This window comes from Numida meleagris, chromosome 4 (assembly GCF_002078875.1).
Source record: "Numida meleagris isolate 19003 breed g44 Domestic line chromosome 4, NumMel1.0, whole genome shotgun sequence".
NCBI classification, from domain to species: domain Eukaryota; kingdom Metazoa; phylum Chordata; class Aves; order Galliformes; family Numididae; genus Numida; species Numida meleagris.
The window spans coordinates 35,908,316-35,928,349 of NC_034412.1; the positions used below are offsets into that span (position 1 = coordinate 35,908,316).

General features: G+C 39.0%; 1 long non-coding RNA gene across 3 annotated transcripts in view; it reads left to right on the forward strand.

Moving 5' to 3' along the window:
• The window catches only part of LOC110398094, a 39,513-nt gene extending 19,769 nt beyond the window's left edge, over positions 1-19,744 (forward strand). For 2 of the 3 annotated variants that reach the window (XR_002438193.1, XR_002438195.1), the window contains exons 2-3: positions 17,637-17,728; positions 17,888-19,744. This is a non-coding gene — a long non-coding RNA (uncharacterized LOC110398094). Of the gene's footprint in view, positions 1-3,236; positions 3,292-17,636; positions 17,729-17,887 lie in introns of those variants that run through there. The other variant, XR_002438194.1, reaches the window with a different exon arrangement.

Sequence of the window (20,034 nt, forward strand, 5' to 3'; positions counted from 1 at the left end):
GCAGAATTGCAGCACCATGACAGTTATGGTTTAGAAGTAAAATACTATGGTACTTAGGAAATAACTGAAAGACAGCCAAAATTTTGTTCCCTCGTTTAAATTAACTTGACTCATTTACATGATAATTCATCAGTGAATTATGAAGTGTTGCATATCAGATGCACGCAAGATAGAAGATTGCCTCTACTTATGGTAAAAGATGCACAATATTGTAATCAATATTTAAAGTAATTATCTGGGAGACTTTAACTGTATCTGCTGACAGATAAATGTACATGAATAATGTACACAGATATGCTCTTACTGCTCTGTCATCTTTCTAGTCCGTAAGCATAGATAGAGATAACAGTGAGTAGCAGTACAGAAAGCCATTTGTTGTTCAAATCATCCTAAATTGCGTGTGTATACAAGTCTAATAAGCACATTCAAAACCATGGTCGTCTTTTCAGCAGCTGCATCAGTATAACCATGTCTTTCATCACTTGACTTAAAGCTATGCAATAAAGTAATGCAAATTTGGTTCCAACCTTATACCTTAGAGCATAATAAGTATGTGACAGCTGGTGATAATCTAGTACCAACCAGCAAATTCCCCTTTCCTCTGTCTTCACAATTAGTTCCTCATGGTCTCTTGAAAGTAGAAAATATGTTATTTTTAAAATACCCATTCCTAAGGAAGAATGGAGCCTGAAGAACAGAGAGCACATGAACAGAAAGCTACTATTTGTAAGCACTTTGACTCAATACCTGTACCAATCCCAGAAGTGTTAGAAGAGGAGGGCTGCTATGCATAAGCAACTTACCTCATCAGATACCAAGCACAGGTGGCTGTTTGCCTTCTTTCCAGAAGAGCGAGTAGAGCTTTGCACTTTCTCTAGCTGTAGGTGGAATGGCAGAGAAGCTGTGCTGACAGAAGCCCAGTAAGCATCTCTTAAAGCTTAAGCTTTAATGAAGTTAAGATTTTTACACCTGAACACAAGGTGATGTTTTCTTTTCTAGAGTAAGAGAGCAGACTGTGTGAAGATACAGATATAACTGGGGCCTAACCACATACTAAGCACTTAGCTCTTCATAATTGAAGTTGCTGCTTAGGAGGGAGGAAGGCAGTGGTAGTGCTACTTAGTAAACATGGTACTCTTCTGAATACCAGTGAAATACTTTTTTTTTTTTTTCAAAACTTGTTTGTTGCTATATTTATGATGGTCCTTCCAGATTTTCTTAACTAGGCAGACCCTTTCCTTGCTTTCTCTTTCTTGAAGTGTGATAACTGTTGAGATTTGACTGTGGCTAGAGATGAAATTTATTCATGTACTGAGAGCAGGTTATCTAAGCAAAAATGGCAATATTTGAGCTAACTGGCAAGTATTCTATTGCTGCTCGCAATATTACCAGGCTAATGGACAAGCTGTAAATTCTACTTTTGTGGGCTACTAAATTCCTCGCTGTATGCAGCTGATCTTCTTATAAATGACTGAAAATATGCCTTTTATTCTTTAGCAAAGGCAATGGCCTTGCAAGATACCAGTTTTGTTTAACAGGCAGAAACCAAAAGCTTGCTTTGTTGAGTAAGACAAATAATTGGAATTCATAACACAAGGAATGTTTCCATTAAGTCAACAATTGCTGTGTATAGGTGTCACTCAAAAGAGGTGCATACATAATCTTCCTAACTGTCTCTTTTAACTGACATGGTTATGTACTAAGGGCCTTGAAGGCGCAGCCTAACATTTACAACCTAGGAAGCAGAAAGCCCAGTGGAATGGCTCAGAGCACCTGTGGCAGGTACTCAGTGGAGAGCAAGAGTTATTTCTGGACCTACTCAGGTTACTGTAGTGACAGTGTGATCATGGCCTATGCTTTGCTTACATAAGGGGAAGATTTGCCTAGCCCTTTGCTTGACACCACTGTTGCTGTATCTAGTCCTAAAAAGACCACAAAACCACACGTTTTAGTTAGCAATACCATCTTTTTCATACAGACTTCTACATTTAGCTGTGTGAGGCAGCTGCCATGGCCATTAGACACCATAAACATTAGACCGCTATCATACATACTTTTCCTAAAAGACCCTTGCTTAAACTCCCAATAAAGGCTGTATTTGTAAAATACGTTCTAAAGGGTACTATAGTCATATATTGCCAAAATTGAAATATGTGCTTTTTAAAAAAATTGAATCCATACTTTTCTATTTTTTAATTAGTATTTTTTTAGTTAGTTTGCATATCTCAGATAATGGTATGCCACTGAGCATCTTTATTTAGGAGCGTAATGTCAACAGTTGCTATGACTTTTTAGAGATGTCATAGACACATGTATTTTATGTGTGGTTGTAAAACTGTCAGCATATGTGCTACAATGTTGTTGTTTTGCTTTGTTTTGTTTTCTTCAGCATAGGATAGTGTAAATGTATCTTTATTCCCCTCATCTGCTAAATGGATGCCATGAGTGTAAGTTCTCAGTTTTCTTCAAAGGCACTAACTCTTCCAGTGCTCTGAATGTCCAGAGATAAAGGGAGAAGTAGAGATTTGTGTGTGACACAAAATGCCATAATGCTTTTTCTGGCTCTTCTTTGAGTGGCTTCCACCTCTATCCAGATGAGCTATGGATAAGAGAACTTGCCAGAATGCTAGCACCAGCAGTATCGTTGTTGAGATTTGGTGCCAATACTCAGACTAGGATGGCCCGAGGTAGCAGTAGAAAACATGTTTCTTCCCACTTATCAGTCTTCTTTATGAGTGACAATTTTTACATAATTGCTTAAAAGCAATATGCTTGCCATCTGAAATATTTATTGTATTTAAGAGAATATAGCCATGTTGACAAGTCTGGAAACAAATGAAAATACAGATTTTTTTCATATTATGGTGATTCTCCTCATAACAAAAATAACTAGGAATTTTTTTAGAAAATGGTGTCTAAATTCTGTAGTGACTGAAATACCACAGGCTGGCTGCAAGAGAGATTTTAGTATATTATTAGCAGTTGTTATTATATTTCTGTGGTTGTATGAGATGGGAAGCAAAGTCTAGTGGCTTTTTAAATTGTTTGGAAACAGAAATACCGATGTATTAACATGACTGTCTCTTCTTATCCCTGCCAACAGACAGTTTCAAAGAATGCTTATCGGCATGAAAGTGGTTATCTGTGTTCGTATGTATGAGTGCTGCATGATGGAGCTAAATGGCTTGACCACTATTTCTGTATTTAAATGTGTTTTTGATGCCACTTCCATTTCAGTAAATGTGCAAAGAAGGTTTGAGTTATTCTGCAACTTATTCAGTTTAATCAAAGGTAAGCTTTAAATAGGACTTGCATCCATGAATATTGTCTGAATTGTTTCTCTTTTTCAAACTAACTCTTATTACCTGACAATTCACAAAACAGTGTGAGTTTGAGTATAAAGGTAAGCACTGTAAATCTCATTAGCTACAGTAAATCTCGTACAGATTTTAGCTACACTGGGATTAATATGTTTTTCACTCTTGGCATTTCTAAGTGATTAATGCTGTGCAAAATCTGCCCTCACTCTTCAGAGCACTCTCTCAACTTGTCTATAGGGGCCTATTGAGATGTTTTTAAATGCATTTCTGCATCTGAAAATATTGAGGTATCTGTTTGGCTATTGCAGGTTTCACCTTTCTGCTGAGGTATGATTGCATGTGATAGTGGAAAACATGCAACCATTTTACCGTGTTGGAAGCTTAATGTGTTTGAATATGTAGCCAACTGTAGAGGAATTTTTTCATAGCTCTTGCATTTGTACCTACTCCTACTTCTGTGTTTCTGTTAGTTCTTTTTTTTTTTCCGAAACCAGTTAAGATTCATATGTGCATACTTACGAGAAGGAAGAAACTTGCCACAGAAATCCTGGTATGAATACACAGCTGTGGCCTATGAGGAGAATACAGCTGTGGGACAATATAAACATATAAGTTGGTTATGACAGTTATTTTTCTATTTATCTCTTCACTTTTGATTTAATCATGTTGCTTTTAAAACTTGTTGCCTACATGATGTTATGAAGAATAACACAGGGTAATGTCTAGCACAGTCATTTTCCTGAACGCTAGAAAATTTGATGTCCCAGCTAAAACAGATAACTGTATTAATAACAAATTCTTTAACAATATTGATATTTTAGTTGATACTGATAGGATTGAAGGCTAGCACACAACAGTGACTGTGCAAGATTCTCTAAACGCTTCTGTACATGGACTTTGTATAGGCACAAGTAGCTCCTCTGTTAACTATTGATAACTCTTGAGATCAGCCTCTCTATTTGCGTGTTGTCAAAATATTTCTTATGGTTGTGCAGCTACCTGACTAAGAAACTTTGATTTGCTGTTTTTTGGGTTTTTTCCTTATCTGTCCCTGACCTTATGGAAGCAGTCCAGAGACTTCTCAGATTCTGCAAGTTCCTGCAGTTCTGTGGCTCAGTTTGAAAATTATCCTAGGATCTAGTCTGCTAACTAAACTGCTTTAAAATACACATATGTTTTCAGGAAGATTAAATCATCTTAAATCTCCTTGCTGTTTCATACATGCATGGACACCATCTCTTTATTTTCAGAATAAAATGTTAACTGAAGTTCATCAAAATTCAGCTAATTCTTTACCTAGGTAAAGTACAAAGAGGAAAACTCATAAAAAAATTTTGAATTTGTTTGCTCTTGGTTTTACTCTGCATTTAAAACTAACAGTTTTAGGAATGGGTTGGATGCTTTTCTTTCAAGATTGGCAGAAGCTATGTTTTTCTTCGGTCAAGATGACCTCTTAAAGCCTCTTTGAAAACTTCTTTTTCAAGAGTCCCTGAAGACTTTAGTTGACAGCATAGTCAGTTCCTTGAGACAGCGAATGGGATCACTGATGTGGTCATTTTTCTATTGTGGATATTTTTAATCAGAGGGACCTGAATTGAGGTAGTTTAGTAGGTATATCAGTTAGCATAGAGCTATCAAAGGGGAATAATTTTCAATCCTCGGTCATAGAGAGATTTCAGCCACTGGCTTACACTTGCTCTAGAGGGTTACTAATTATTTTGTGGATTTAGACTGATTTCTTTGTGAAACCTTGTCTACTTCAGTGACAAAATATTAATGTTGGAGTAAATATATAATAATTAAAATTTTGTCTTAGCTGTCAAAGTAAGCCATGTCATATTTTCAATTCATTGTGTCACTTTAACCTTCTCTTCAATTTCATTACACAAAACCAGGAAAATAAGAATATTTAGAGTAAGATTATGTAAGAAAATGAAGGATTCTTTTCACCTTCTCCATAATTCAACCATTTAAAGCATGCTTTTAAACAAATAAAATATTGCTGTTGTAAGTTATGCTTTACACTCCTCTAGCTGCAGGCTTGAGCTCTCGTGTTGAAAACATTTAAGCTACTATCTTCCTACAAATTTTGTAGTGACCCAGACAATACTAAAACTTCGTATGGCTCTGAAAATCACACTTTGTGCTTGCCCCCACTGTTGGCCAGTATAGCTATTCAGGGTAATTGTGCATATGTATACTGTCTTCCAAAATCAATAATTTTGTGCAAGAAAAATGTTGCAGTCTGGACTCATTCCAGTCTTATATCATCAAAACGATTCCACAGTAGCTACACTCTTCACTTTTCCCGTCTATTCCTGCAGTGGTTTCATGCATTCCCCATGTTTTGTTGTTTTTTTTTCCTTATTGAAAGCTTCTACTTACTTACATAAACTCAATTTTAAAACAAAGATAGGTATTAATAGGAGTTCCCAATCACATTACACTAACAACAAATATTTACTGAAAGGCTAGATCACTTAAACAGTGGCATTTTGAAGTTCTGCTTCCCTCTTAGTCTTCGCTCTATTCAGTGATACTATTTTTTTCTCCTAACATTTATTAGGTATCTCAGGTTCAGTAAGCAAAGGTAGACATTGCACAAATCTGACTAACAACATGTTTTGAGCAATAAACTTGCTTAAATCTAAAAACGTGATCTCGCCTTATAAAAACCACCAGTATTTCACAGAGTGTGATTTTAGTATATAAATTGTTTTTATTTTTAAATGTTAGAGAGAAACAGGAGATCATCCCAAAGCAGAACCTCTGGAAAACAACAGGTATGGCTTAGGATGCAGACTTCTGTCAATTATTTGAAAACTGAGTCTGGTGATAACCAAGAAAGTAATCTGGAGCATAGTTAGGACTTAATGTAAGAGCTACTCTCATAAAGACAGACTAATGCATGTAGTCTAACAATCAGCGTTGATCTGGATTCATCTGTGGACATAATTAACTTAATGGTGAGATTTATTTTCCTGTTGGTTTGCCTCTTGCTTGTCCAAGAATGTGCAAGATCTGAGTTGTATGCTGGTCATTTTTTTCCCCCTCGTGTCTGAGGCAAAATCTCAGAACAAAACTCAGAAAGGAGGACTCTGTGGATTCCAAGATGATTAATAATTTTGTTCTTCAGCCTTTCCCTGACTCCTGGTATGGACACTTACAAAGATACTTTCAGAGTCTCTGTCCTTTGTGTATTCCACTTCTGTGTAAAACTTAATAGAAATGTAATTGCCTTGAGACCTCTCTTTTTCAAATTTGGCTGCAATTGCTCAACAGATGCAGAAGTGATTCAGGTTTGGAGAAAGATAGGCTCAGAGATAGTGTGATCATAATGATTTTATTTCCATTAGAACAAAAGCTAAAGATAGAATTTATGACTAATACTTAAGCAGTTCAGGAACTGCTTAGCTTTCTGAAACCCTTGATGATAAAGGAAAGTATCTAATGTACTAAAGCAACATACCTAGCTTTTACCCTTTTCTGTAAAGGGCGTAGTAGCAAAGTAATCACAGAGGACATGAGGATGGTTGTTCAACCTAAAACCAGAATTCCATTACTGAGGTAAAAACAAAAAAGCTGTCATTCTCATTCTGCCTTTAGCTCAGTAACCAAGGAAGTGAGAAATAAATTATTCTTGAAGTGGAAAGTATTGGAATTCTTGCAAGTAGCTGCTCATCTGGAGTGTGTTCACCCACAGGATCAAATTCATTTATCTTGTACTCAAATCACAAATCAGCTAGACTGTGGACCTACAGTTTAAAAAGAAGATATGTACATGCTGTGAGTGATAAAGGTGTGCTGGTAGTGCCTTTCAAGAAGTTAAGATGTCAGTATCAGTGTACTTAAGAGATATGGCAACTTAGCATGATCTAATCTGCAGAAGAAAAAAATAAAATCTGGAACACATCTCTTGAAAGCTGTCAGTCCTAGTTGTTTTAGCCATTTAGGTATCTTTTCATTTGTTAGCATTCAGATTATATTGATTGACAAGTCTGGATAAGCTGGTTTGGAAGCTTTTTTTGGTTTGGAAAAATCATTAAGACCATAATCACAATTATTACCTTTGCCAGCAGTCAGAGTAGGAAGATAAAGTACCATCTGGAGCTAGAGGTTACCATTTTGTAGCTTCTTAAAGCCCATTGCTACTGCACCTCTTTAATTTGTGAGGCCTGGAAGATAAAGAGTTTAGAAAGTTGCTAGTCTTTCTCATTAAGAGAGCCTTGAAAATGCAGCATAATTAAAAGAAACCAGTCACTGATGTTGAGGACTGGTCAGAGATTTATCTGTGAGTTAACAAGTTATTTGTAGTTCTCTGACAGAAACTTAGCTATGCTTTTCCTTCCAGAACTGTGTGCCATGGGATTGCAGGGAAGGGAATCTGTAAAGCTCTCAGTGAGAACATGAGGCTATAAGAAAGCTCTCTGGTAACTGACTGGAATGAGCATCTCAGTAACAAGATCAGTTTGACCAGGTGGAGCAGACAGGTATGATAGTGATGACCTGACCTACATGAACTGATGTAGGCCAAAACATTCAAAGGACCTGCCATTTTAACAGTATTACTGAGAGTACGTAAGAACACCAGAAGGGATTCACAAATCTATTTATCTTCCACTTCAGTGGCTATTTGGGAGCTAGTCTGAGAGCAGATCTCCAAATTTTGGCTAGCACCCCCTGAGGAGAGAGTTAAGGCCAATGTAGCTGTGCAGACAGAGATATCCATTGCTGATATACTTGTTCGGATTTTTAAATCTGAAAAACCAGAAGAGATTATATGGCTAAAAGTGGGATTGTGCAGGTGTAAGCTTTGACTGCACTAGGTCCGTTCTGATAGTACTGTTTCTACTGTAACAACAAGGCTTTCTACAGATAGATCTGGCCTGTGGTCTCTCTCGGGCATTTGTGCTGTCAGTGACTCTCCAGAAAAAGGTAGAAACCATTAGCCAGGTGCTGAAATGCCTCATTTCATATTTTTGCTTAAGAGATAAGATGCTAGAAAAATATTTTTCTTCCATAGTATAGTTTTTAAATAAATATTGATGTTCCCTCCTCCAAATATTTTTTTCTTCCAAAGAGTACTACAGTGTACGAAAGCTAATTTTTTCCTACTGTGGAAAAAGAATTAAGGTTTCAGTACCTTTTTTATGCATCAAGTTTTGTAGGCGTTATACCTTTGACAGATTTAGGAAGAAAATGAAGACAAGTGCTTCCTTTTGGCAACAGGGGAAGTACTTCCAATGTCAAGCATGTATGCTGTAGGAATAAGCAGATACATTAGGAATAGCTCATAATTGGTAATGCACTGGCTCCTTTTTACAGATAGACATTTCTCCGTTGTCTGTATGGCTTTTTCCTGTGGGCTCTGACTAACTCTGCATTGCTGGTCATGCAATAGGCTGAAATTGGGCACATATGAAGCCCAGCTGTAGGTTTTTCTTCAGAGCAGGTATAACTGCAGCTGCTAAACATTTGTTGACTAACTATCCTGCTTTTTGGGTGCCTCTTGCCACCAGTCTCCTTGTTGTCACTCTAGTTTTACGTGACTGTTGCTACAAAATATTTGTGGTGGCAATTAATTGTTGGGAATTGGATAGCCAAATGCAGAGATACCAAAACAAAATAGGCTTATTTGAAAATTTAAGTTCTCTGTCTTAAGCCATTGACAATATCCCTGCATCAGTGCAGTACTGAAAGGTTTCTGAAAGCCCTAGACTTTTGTTCTTGGCCATACTTAGTTATCTCTTCAATTTCTTTAAAGTACTGTTCATCATTTTCTGCCAGTCACTCTTGATGAGGTAGTTTCCCATTAGCAAGACACGTACTCCTGCCTGCAAGCTGAGATTCAAAGCAGCATGGAGCTAAAGATGCTCCACTGGTAACTGCCTGACGTGACTCAGAAGGAACAGCATGAGCCCAGTGACACCACACTGCTAAATCAAAGCTACTTGTGGATGCAGCACTGAAGACTTCCAGGGCCTGTTCTAAAACAGTTGTGGTCAGCTGGCTGGGAAAGGGGATAACAGAGAGGTTGGCTCCTTGCTTCTAAAGCAACAGCTGAGGGAATGAATTACTGTAGAATTTGAAGTACTGCAGGTAGAGGAATGCATTTCTGTTGTCAACAATATCAAACATGACAGGCAATTAAGATTTATAGTTAATAATGCAGAAATCAGCTGAATATGTAGGCAGCTTCTCTTCACTTTTCACTGCTGTTAGCTCAGGCCCAAGCTTGTTTTGGAGAATTGTCATTTGAAAACATGTATGCCAGCAATTATGCCAAACTATTCTGTCAGTAGTGTGGATCAAGTAGTCAAAATGATGCTCCATTTTCTAAGTGCTTAACTTCTCATTTGCTTGCTGCAGTATATGAATAAACATGAAGTTGTGGCCTACAGAGAAGAAAAACTTTCCCACAAATTCTTAATGCTTCAAACCTATGCTTGTGAAAGAGATTTAAAAAGCACCGGTAGTTTGTAGTTTCAGCTCTGGGGACACCTTGTGCTTGGAAGGTGTTAATCGATTGAGGAGACAATCCTTCATTTTCCTTCCACTTCAGGATCCTAAGGTCTCTCAGGCTTTGTTAGTAAACGGGTTTCCTTTCAACAGCTCTGTGGGAAAAACACAACTACATTTGAATATTGTCTGTATAACAGCTTCCTCAGGCTCTACAGCTGACAGTAGTACTGAGTAAGAGTTGCAGATTCGAAACAATCTCCAAGTAGGCAAGGCCCTGCTGACTTCTGTAAAAGTTACTCATGATAACTACAAAATCAACCATTATTTATTCCCACGTATGTGTTTGGGAAAACAGATCTTCAGGAAGACTTATGTAAGTACAAACTAGATATTAGATTTATTATTTCATTATTTTTTTATTTATTTTTCATTATTTTTTCATTATTTTTTTAAAAGAGGTCACTGAATTCACACAGGCAGAACTATTTATTCAAGGCTTTTTTCTTCTCTTTTTTTGTCACCAGAACATTAGGTAGATTAGCAAAACAAAAACATTCGTGGCTCAAGGTCCTTTCTGCCTGTGGTAGCTATTAAACAAACCAATTTCTGAGATTTCCCTTTGCACCTTTTTCTCTGGACTGATTAGTGAATGTCTATTGTCTGTATTTTTCTAATTTCCACTTCTTGTAAGATATGTAAATTATGGAAACTTTATTATCTGGGAGCTTTGTATTATCTTGGAAAAAAGCAAAAGGTTTACTGTTACGTGTGAAAAGTCACCTTCTCATATGTAAAGAGCTCGGCCTTCTGTCTTTGTTTTGATGTGGGTGTGGATTAAGCTGTTTAACGAAAAGTGCTGGTAAAGTTCACATTCCTTAATGCTTTGTGAAGGCTTGCTTAAATACAGACTTTCTAAAATAAGATGTAATTCAAGTCTTCTCAATAAACGAAGATAATTTAATTCCTTATATAGTTCATTGATAGTCACCTGGGAGCCTTTACTTAGCCTAAATAGTGTCTGCATCTAAAAGCATCCTCTTCTGTATTTGAAAGCTTAGGTGCTTGTCCCATCTCTAACAGTTGCTCTAACAGAAGGCATCTCTTTGAGCAAAACCTTGCTTATGATATTATAAAGCATATGAGAAACAGAAGAAATTCGAGGGATTATTATGGAGTGACTCCTGACCAGAAATATCAGGATTGGTTTGGAGAGGGAGCCAAATACCTGAAAGAAGTGTAACAAATAAATAGATAAAACATAAAATAAATTGAACACATCTGATTGCCTCTGGATCTCTTGGAATTTTGGAACAAATGTTTTACAGTGAAACTGGAGAGGATTAATACAAATACAAACGCTTGTTTTTCACTGGGGAAATTATTATTTTTTTCTTCTGTGTCTTTACTTAAATGTCCCCTGTCTATTATGCCTATTAGCTTCTGGTCTCCATTGCAAAAACAGGAATTTTAATGTTCATCTTTTTACAAAAAATTAAGTACTGCAAAGGCATCAAATGTAACCTTATCCCTCAATATCATTTTTCGCTTGAGTGCTGGAGAGGCCATCATCTGGTCTCGTCTGCTGTGAGGAGGTTTTCAGTCTGATTTAATAGGAATATTGGGTTCTAACAAGAAGGTACCTCTCTAGGGAATCACATATCAAACTGCACACCACAAATACATACAGCGCTCCTCCTGGGCACTTGCAGTCCTACTCCTTTTTTTAGATACGTACCTCTTGCTTTGTGCTCTGTTACATTTTTCTGTTCTCTATAGTTTTATAATGAGTAATGAGTAGCACAAGGAGAAAAGAAACAATTGTTTTGCCATTTCAGAAAACACTAAAAATAAAAGCCTTTTTTATCTAATTGCCCTGGAGATACTTCCTGCAGGGGCTTTACAAGTGCAAGACTACACAGATCCTTCAGGGTGAACCACTGGCACTTACACTGATAACTGACAAGTCTTTTGCTCTGATGTGTCTTCACCACAGCATTTTATAGCCTAGTGACCAGATCAAAATTTGTGTTCCCTGTATTTATATTGCATTGAACATACCGTTTGTATTAATGTTATCTTGATAAAATGGGGTGGAATACAACATGTTATTTGAAATATGAGGAAGCAGGAGTTTTACTAGGAAGCTTCTGTGATTTGAAGCTCCTGTGAGAGGTTGGTTTTCACAGACCCATTCTTTTTAGTCATATTGCAAGTCACTTTTCACATATATGTGGATGTATCAATTGTACATAACATATGTGGATAGGTCATTGTGATTTGTAATTAGGACATGATTTGGGGACCCAAGGAGGTTCTTATTTTCTTGTTGATTTAGTAAATAATTATGGTCAATTTAATACTTCAATACTTAACTGCTGTTTAGAAATGTAGAAATTATTTCTGATGCTGATGCATCTTGATTGATTGAGGAAGGTAGACACGATTCTCCTTATGTTTACAAGGGGTGGGGGGGAAGATTGTTAGCTTGAAATTAGGAATACCTGCAGAGCTGTAACAGCAGTGGGTTGAAAATTTTGCTGGAGTGAGGGGGGGGATTAGTTTTTTTTCTTTAATAGAAAGTAGAGCAAAGCTTATCTTAAATGTTTTATATCAGTGTGACTGGTGACTTAAGAGACTTTACACAAAGTCGGAATAGAAGTGTTGCCTTATAAGAGTAGCTTTCTGCAGAATGCAAAGGAATCCCACAGTTTCTAGTGATGCTAGTGCTAATCACAGTCATGATGTGAAAAATATGTCACATAGAGCAGGGTGTACATTATTCACTGTTATTTACAAATACTTTTTTTGAATTTAATATCCATTATTTCTAACAAGAATTACATCCACAGTTCTCCACATTTAAATTAGATTTGCAGGGGAAATGGAAATGGTCTTTTCAGGTTTTTTGTTTGCCTGGCTAACCTATCTGCTTAATTGCATACCACAGCATCCAAACTGCAGAATTGTGTTTTTGCTTTGTTTTGTTTAAAACAACTGGCTTATCCTATGGCATTTAAAATGTGTCTTTGTAGAGCCTAGTAAAGCAAACACTTCAACCACTTAGTAGTTATCATGAGTAATTAACACACTTTCTTGAGGAAAAATGTGATATTTTGTTACTGTTCTACAGGAATGTGTAAATATAACCAAGGCAGAAGTTGGTCGTGAGCATCCCAAAGATAGATATCACAGAGTAGTGGTAGATTGCAATGGAAAAGGAAAGGAAGTAAGATTGGTTATTTTCCTTGTGTTTACCTTTATAATCTCAAATCAAATAGGTAATGTTTCTCCCTCAACCTGTGAAGAAATATAATGGCTTGACTTCCTTGAATTTAATGGGTTTGTACTGAAGATGTGTCTGAAGCAGATAGAATTTTATGTTAAAATGAAAAGGTGTTTCTCTTCAGAGTTCTCAAAAGCGATTGCCTTCCCAGGCAGATGACTTCCAGCACAGAACTATTATTTTGCTGACTTAGTGAAAACTCTGTAGGAATGGGAAGTAAAATTCCTACTTCATTCTTCTGATACTGTGTCCCTTTTTAGAGGATATTACTCTGATAATGAGAGGGATTGTGATGAAGTGATACAAAAATCATAGACAAATTTCAAGCCTCGGGATACTGTCTTGCTAAGGACAACACTGCATATTCCAAGGAGAGCACTGATCTTATATGCTTTTCAGTCTTGCACTTTTTATTGGATTAGGGTGTCACCTCCCCAGCAAGGTCAGCCCAATATTTGAAGAAGCTTTAAAGAGGGAGAGAAGATAATATGCCTGTCCTGGGAGGGGAGATAAGAGAAGTAGAGGGAAAGGCAGCTGACTGGAGAGAGTAAATGGCAATAGTACAGTAAGCTGAAACTTGGGTATAACATTGCTCATAGAAGAAGCTTTTGCTTTCAAGTGACTGGACTCAGAGGAAATGGTGATGAGGGATCAAATGTGATGTTGAAATGGTAAGCAATGCTCTGATGCTACTCTGCCTGTAATGATAGCAAGTGCTCACACTGGATGAAGGTAGGAAAGAGGCTCCACTGGACAAGGATGCAGGAGGGCCACAAATACTGCCTAGCCTCTCCCCTGCATTTTTTCTGTCATTCTCTGACTCTTCCTTCTCTACTGCAAGATTTCCTTCTTTCTAGCAGCCCCCTCAGAGTGGCAGGAAAGGATATGAATGGGGAGAACAGTTGTGGTTGGGGCCGAGCTGTGTTCTGTCCCTGCAGCAGTGCAAATAGACTAGGAGGAAATGGCCTCCTCCCTCCCCATGCTCTTCCATCTCCAGGCTCAAGGTAAGCCAAGCTGCAGCTGTGCTCGAGGCCCAGCAGTGCTGCTGCTTGCAAGATCCCAGACTTGCTGATTTAGGCAAGGAGCTGTGAAGAGCAAGGCTGTAGGGCAAGAGGCAGTTGTCTCAGGAGGTGTCTTTGCAAGCAGAAGATGCAGGTATTAGGGAAATGAGTGGAAGGCCCTTCAGGCAGCACTTTGATGAGGCTCTGAGGAACTCAGAGAACCCGTTGGAGGTGCAAGGGGCCCCTGCTGCAACATGAGGTGTAGGGTTTGACAGGCTTTGCCTGTGTGGAGTCTACACGTTCTTTGCTGTATACTTTTACATGCAAAGACTTGGATCAGAAAGAGGGAAAGTTTCACTCAGAGGGCTGGGAGACCTTGGTTGGGGCAGGCAAGAAAGGAGATCTACAAATAAGCAGGAACAGAGCAAAGAAAAATGACCAAAGCTTTGACAACGTATACAATATTTGTAAAGAACAACCAGGAGATGGAAAAACTTCCTGAAGCTGAACTCATCTAACAGTCACATCAGCCTTGAACTCCTTAGACTGTTTTGGGAAGCAATGCTGCAGGTAAAGCTAGCTTAACTGAAAAAGTGGAAAAGTTTCCTGGCTAGCAAGGGATGCAAGAAGCAGTTTTCCATGTCTTCGTTTTTGCAGAAATGATGTTCGGTCATCTTAAATTACTTTGAAATAAAAACTTTTATTTAAGCAGTGCACCAGTGTGACCTGCTGTCCAAAGATAGCAAGGACTTGTCTTCATTGCAAGTTTGTGCCTTACTGTGATATGAAGTATTTAGGAAGTAAACTGTTCTTTGTGAGGCAGATCAGTGAACAAATGTTGCTTTTTAGAATAGCCCACAGTACCTGCATTTGTGTTATTTGAGTTAGATAAAATGGCTCACATGCCTCAGTGAGCGACTATGGTTTGGAAGCAACAACCAATGGCTGGAGTTGAGAAATACTTTACAAACTGTTTTGTAAGGCCACGTAGTTTTGTGACTCTGAAATCTCTGTGGTTTAGGATACTAAACTACTCTTCTCTGGTGGCTACGTTAGAATGTTTGCAAGTTCCTCAAAATCTTTCCTTCTTAGTGATGTCAGTTTCTCTTGAATTTGCAGTTTTTCTTCCACCATCACTAATCTCTTGCTAATACTGTTTTTCCTATTGCCTTATTGCCTGTATCTATGTCTAAGATGAAAATGCAAAAGCAGGATTCAGAAGGTTTTCCTTCCAGTATTTGAGGGAAGCTTATAAACAGGAGGGAGACAGACTTTTTGCATGGTCTCTTAGTGATAAGACAAGGGGAAAATGGTTCTAAGCTAAAAGAGGGGAGATTTAGGTTAGATGTTAGGGGGAAAGATTTTACTTAGGGGATGGGTAAGGCAGAGAAACAGATTGCCCAGAGAAGCTGTGGATGCCCCATCCCTGGCAGTGTTGAAGGCCAGGTTGGATGGGGCCCTGGATGGCCTGATCTAATAGGCGGCAACCCTGCTCAAGGCAGGAGGTTGGAACTAGATGACCTTTAAGGTCCCTTCCAGCCCAAGCCATCCTGTGATTCTGTGAATCACGTATTCATTGGTAAAACTGGCATTAAAACCTGTGGAATCTCAGTCTTTAGACGCGTTTGTTTAGACTTTGATACAAGATGATTTTTAAGAACCTGTTAGCTAGATTCAATGTAATTATCTAATACCATGAATCTGTTATTGCCTTGTAAGTATTAGAAGTTTAGATCATGTTAGATTTCACTAACATGTTTAGGTAATAAATTCACTGCTGGCTTTATCATGCTGAAGGTAAAATTTGACCTGTTTGAAGCAAACTGTATAAAGGAAAGTGGGGAATCTTAAATCTTAACGATCTCTGTGTGGTAGAGAGCTAGTTACTGAAAACTAACTGTCCACTTCCATAACTGTTTCAGCCATCTGTTCTGCCTCCACTTTTGAATCATTTCTAATATATCCTGTATGCTCTTGCTCTCTTTGTTCAACTCACTTGCCTGGTGGAAGACTAGGCACCTCCTTTTTTTTTCCTGAATCATTTTTCCAAGCTCCAAGGACAGAAGCAGGTAAATAGTTTCTTCACACTGCTGAGAGAAGAGGAGGAGCAGTGGTGAGCTATGAGTTGCTACGTCTTCTGCTCCCATATTGTGTATCCTTGTTTCCACAAGGGTTCTGAATGCTTCTTAGAAGGTTTAGCAATGGAATGCCATTCTGACAGTGGTCAGAGAGATGTAGTGGTCTGGTGACCAGAAGGAGGTTGACCATTCTCTTTCAAGTTCCACTTGCGAAGTGAGTCCTATTCATATGAGTCATGAAAAGGCCAGAGGTTGTTACTACTGTGCTTGTCTAGGTGTCTTGATTTGCCTTGAATGTGTTTCAAATTCCACTATATTTCTTTTTTGGTAGGCACAGAAAAGTGAGACGTTGCTCAGAGTTAATTGAGCAGATCTGTGACTTTATCTTTTCCCTACTGCTGGAATAGTTAACGGTGTTGACATGCAAATTATCCCTACTATATGTTTAATAAAGAGCTGAAATTGTCTCTTCTGAATGAATGAGTACAGTCCACCCAAGAAACCATTACACAAACACCCCAGGACTTGCTCTCAGCTACTTGCATGGTTAAATACATGCCTCACTTTTTCTTATCAGATGGGGATCTCTATTTCATCATCACAAAAATGATCACAGACATAACAAGGCCAGCAAAAGTTTGTGAGATAACTTCACCTGACATTCACTGTCAAAACAGTTGGCCAGCTCATTGTCAGAGTACTCTGTCACACTTGGTAGTGCAGATCAGTGCTGTATAGTATCTGCCACTGTGCAGACTTTGCTTTGGACAAACAGCTCATGTAGAATTATTGCCTACACAGTTCCGTACTTTCCAGTTGTGCTTGTCAGCCCTGCTGCCTTGACAAAGATGACAACAGTAATGGGAAAGAACCTCTGACACTTATTTGAAACTTTTGTACCCATCCCAGTTGGAGAAACAACTAACTGCCTTTAGGCTCTGTAGTACTTCTGAAGCCAGTTTAACTGGTTCGGATGTGGCGTGGTCTGCCCTGCCAAAGCCAATAATGCCTAGGGCAAACAGGACAGCCTGTTACGCTTGCTGGTAGTGTAGAGGGTGCTTCACTCTTGCTCAGCAGCTTTTCTTTTCCCTGCTGGATGATTTTCTTAAGAAGGTCGCCGCTGATTCACATGCCATTGATTGTTTTGAGACAGGTTAAGTATGAGCCTGTTTTAAAACTTGTTTGTTTTAAAATACAGAATGCCCACAGAAATAACAAGATGAATGGAAAATTTCTGTTTCTTAGAGCTATCTCCTGTTATAGTCTCTAATACGGACATCAAGTTGCGTTTTCTGGCACAATGGAGGAAGAAGCTTAAGGATGAGGGTATACCACTGAGAAAGTGAAAAGAACAGCGGGGAGCTCTGTATGCAAAATGCTTGTAATCTGTTTAACCATGGCCTCAGTCATGTCAGCATATCACATTATTTGTCTGCCTTTGTTGCGAACTACTGAAGGGAATTAAGCGTCTTTAGTTTCTTTTCACTTCCAGATTACATTTCAGCTTGATAAGCCCTCTATTCCCAGTCCCAGCATGACTGTGCACAGTGACACAACGGAAGGGGTGCTGTAAGTGAAACATGGGTAGGTATAAATTCTGTGTGTGTGGAGAGCCTGATAATGTCTGGCTATACAATGAGCCAGTATTACTGCTGGCACTACAGCCTGAAGCACTAACTCCCCAAAATAGAATGGGGCAGCTAGAATATCTTTATTGTCTGAGTCCAGTTATCCACTTTACAGCGTCTCCTCACAAAGTGGCAAAACCGAAGGGACAGGATGCAGCAACATGAAGTCAGGACAAACAGCAGGGGGATGCTGGGAGTTCCTGCAGTTGGCAACATCTGCATGGGGAACGGCAGCCTTGGATTTCTGGTGAGCCCATGAAGTAATTTATGTGACGACTTGGACAGTAATTCAACACAAATGAAGTTGTAGGTGTGACGATGTTTTGAATCAAAACAAACCAGTTCAAAATTTAAATCAATAACAAGCGCTTAAAGCTATAATTCAGGAGAGGAGTACTACTGGCATAATGGTCTGAGTTTTTGAAATGCAGATCAGCAAACCTCTTTAAAGGGCATTTGTTGGGCTTCCTGTGCAATTATATGTGGCTCTTGAGATGGAGCTTTAATGTAAAATGTGTATCAGCATATTCTTAACTGTAGGTATGCAAATTGCTCATTAAAGTCTTGCTCACCTCCGTGGCTGAAATGAGACACAGGATGGAGTTTCACAATGCTTTGAGCTGACATAACCCAGCACTGCTGTCAAAACAGTGCAAGGATGCAGTTAGATGGTCCGGCTGAGTCAAGCTAACAGGTCACTGCTGCTGAAAGTAGCTGGCACTTCTATGTGTCCCTGTGACCTGCCTCCCTGCTGCTGGCTGTATGCTCCCCTTACTCTTCTTGCACTTGACTCTGTTAATTCTTCTGATCCTTCAGCAGACCACTTCTGCATCTGTACAGTTAAACCAGGACAACAGTTAAAAAGCGGTTTAATGATCTGTCCTGGCTCTCTGCAAGGTCATTTGGGCACAAGGAAGAAGGGCCTGGCTGCTCATTGGTACACAGATCTAGAGAAGAAGGAGGGTGTGGATCTGATGTTTTTGGCAGCAGCAAGCCTTTAGGTTGGCTTAGCTGCATCTTCTAGCTGCACCCAGAGCTAACCCTGCTGCAGACCCACCTGGCTTTTTTTTGTTTGTTTCTCCACCACCTCCCTCCTTCTACCAGCACTTGCACAGCCAGTTGATGATCTGTTTAGGGGGTCAAAGCCAACAAAAACAGTTTAGCTTTAACCAAGATCAGCATTACAGATGAGTGCAAAGGGGACAGAAAAGAGGTGGGTGTGGGTGTGCAGGGAACGACCAGTTTTTGGTTTGTTTTTTACTGGTGGCAGTGACTGCATAAGGTATTAGTGAAACTACATCCCTGGAGGCCTGGTGCTGTGGTTGAACCCTAGAAAATGAGAGGTACCGAGTTTCCAGAGGGTATTTGCATGAAGCTCAGAGAGGAAAGGCGGTGGATTTCTCTGTTTCACATTTTGTTCACTGACTTCTTCCAAAGGGTAACTTGACTCAGTTGTTCATCTCAGGCAATTCTGTATTTCTGCTCCTAATAAAGTCTCTCTGTGATTTAGTATGGAGTGTGTAAATGAATCACTTGTCAAGCAAGAAAAAAAATACACTGGCTTTGGCTTTCTGAAATGCATCTAACCTGTCTGGTTGCTAGATAAGTTTTAAAACGTAATAACTTATTACTGCTGAGACAAACACAATATGATGCCAAAAGCTAAACTGGATTCACTGTAGATTTTGCATTTGTAAATTCCAGTTACCCAGGCTGTCTGTTTTCAGTTCCAAATCATCACAAAACAACCAGATTTAACTGCTCAAAAAATGTTGGATTTACTTGAAAGAACTTTGTAGATATTAAGAGGTTGCTGGATGTGTTTAAACATTGGCTGTAACAGCTGAAGTTTCAAAGCTTGAAGTTTTGATTACATGGGGCTAATGAGTGCAGAGGAAAAAATGGAAAATCTGGATTGATGATGTGAATGTAGCCCATGCATCGTCTTGAGAGCTGACTGCATAATTGCACTTTCTTCAAAAATAACACCAATAAGCTACTCCACAAAGTGGTGTAATTACATGGCCAAGGAGGTAGTAGAGGCCAGGAATGAGGTGGTGGGGTTGGGAGGAAGAATGAAATAATGACCAGGGCCCCGAAAGAAATGTCTGTGTGGGTGTGACCGGAGAGGGGGGATGTACTGATGGGCTGCAGCCAAAAAGGAAGGACGAGGGGTGGTGATGTGAAGGACGAGAGCAGAAGCAGCGATTCACTAAGCCTGCCACCAAGACCTCTGTGTAGGGAGACCTCACATGAGCTACA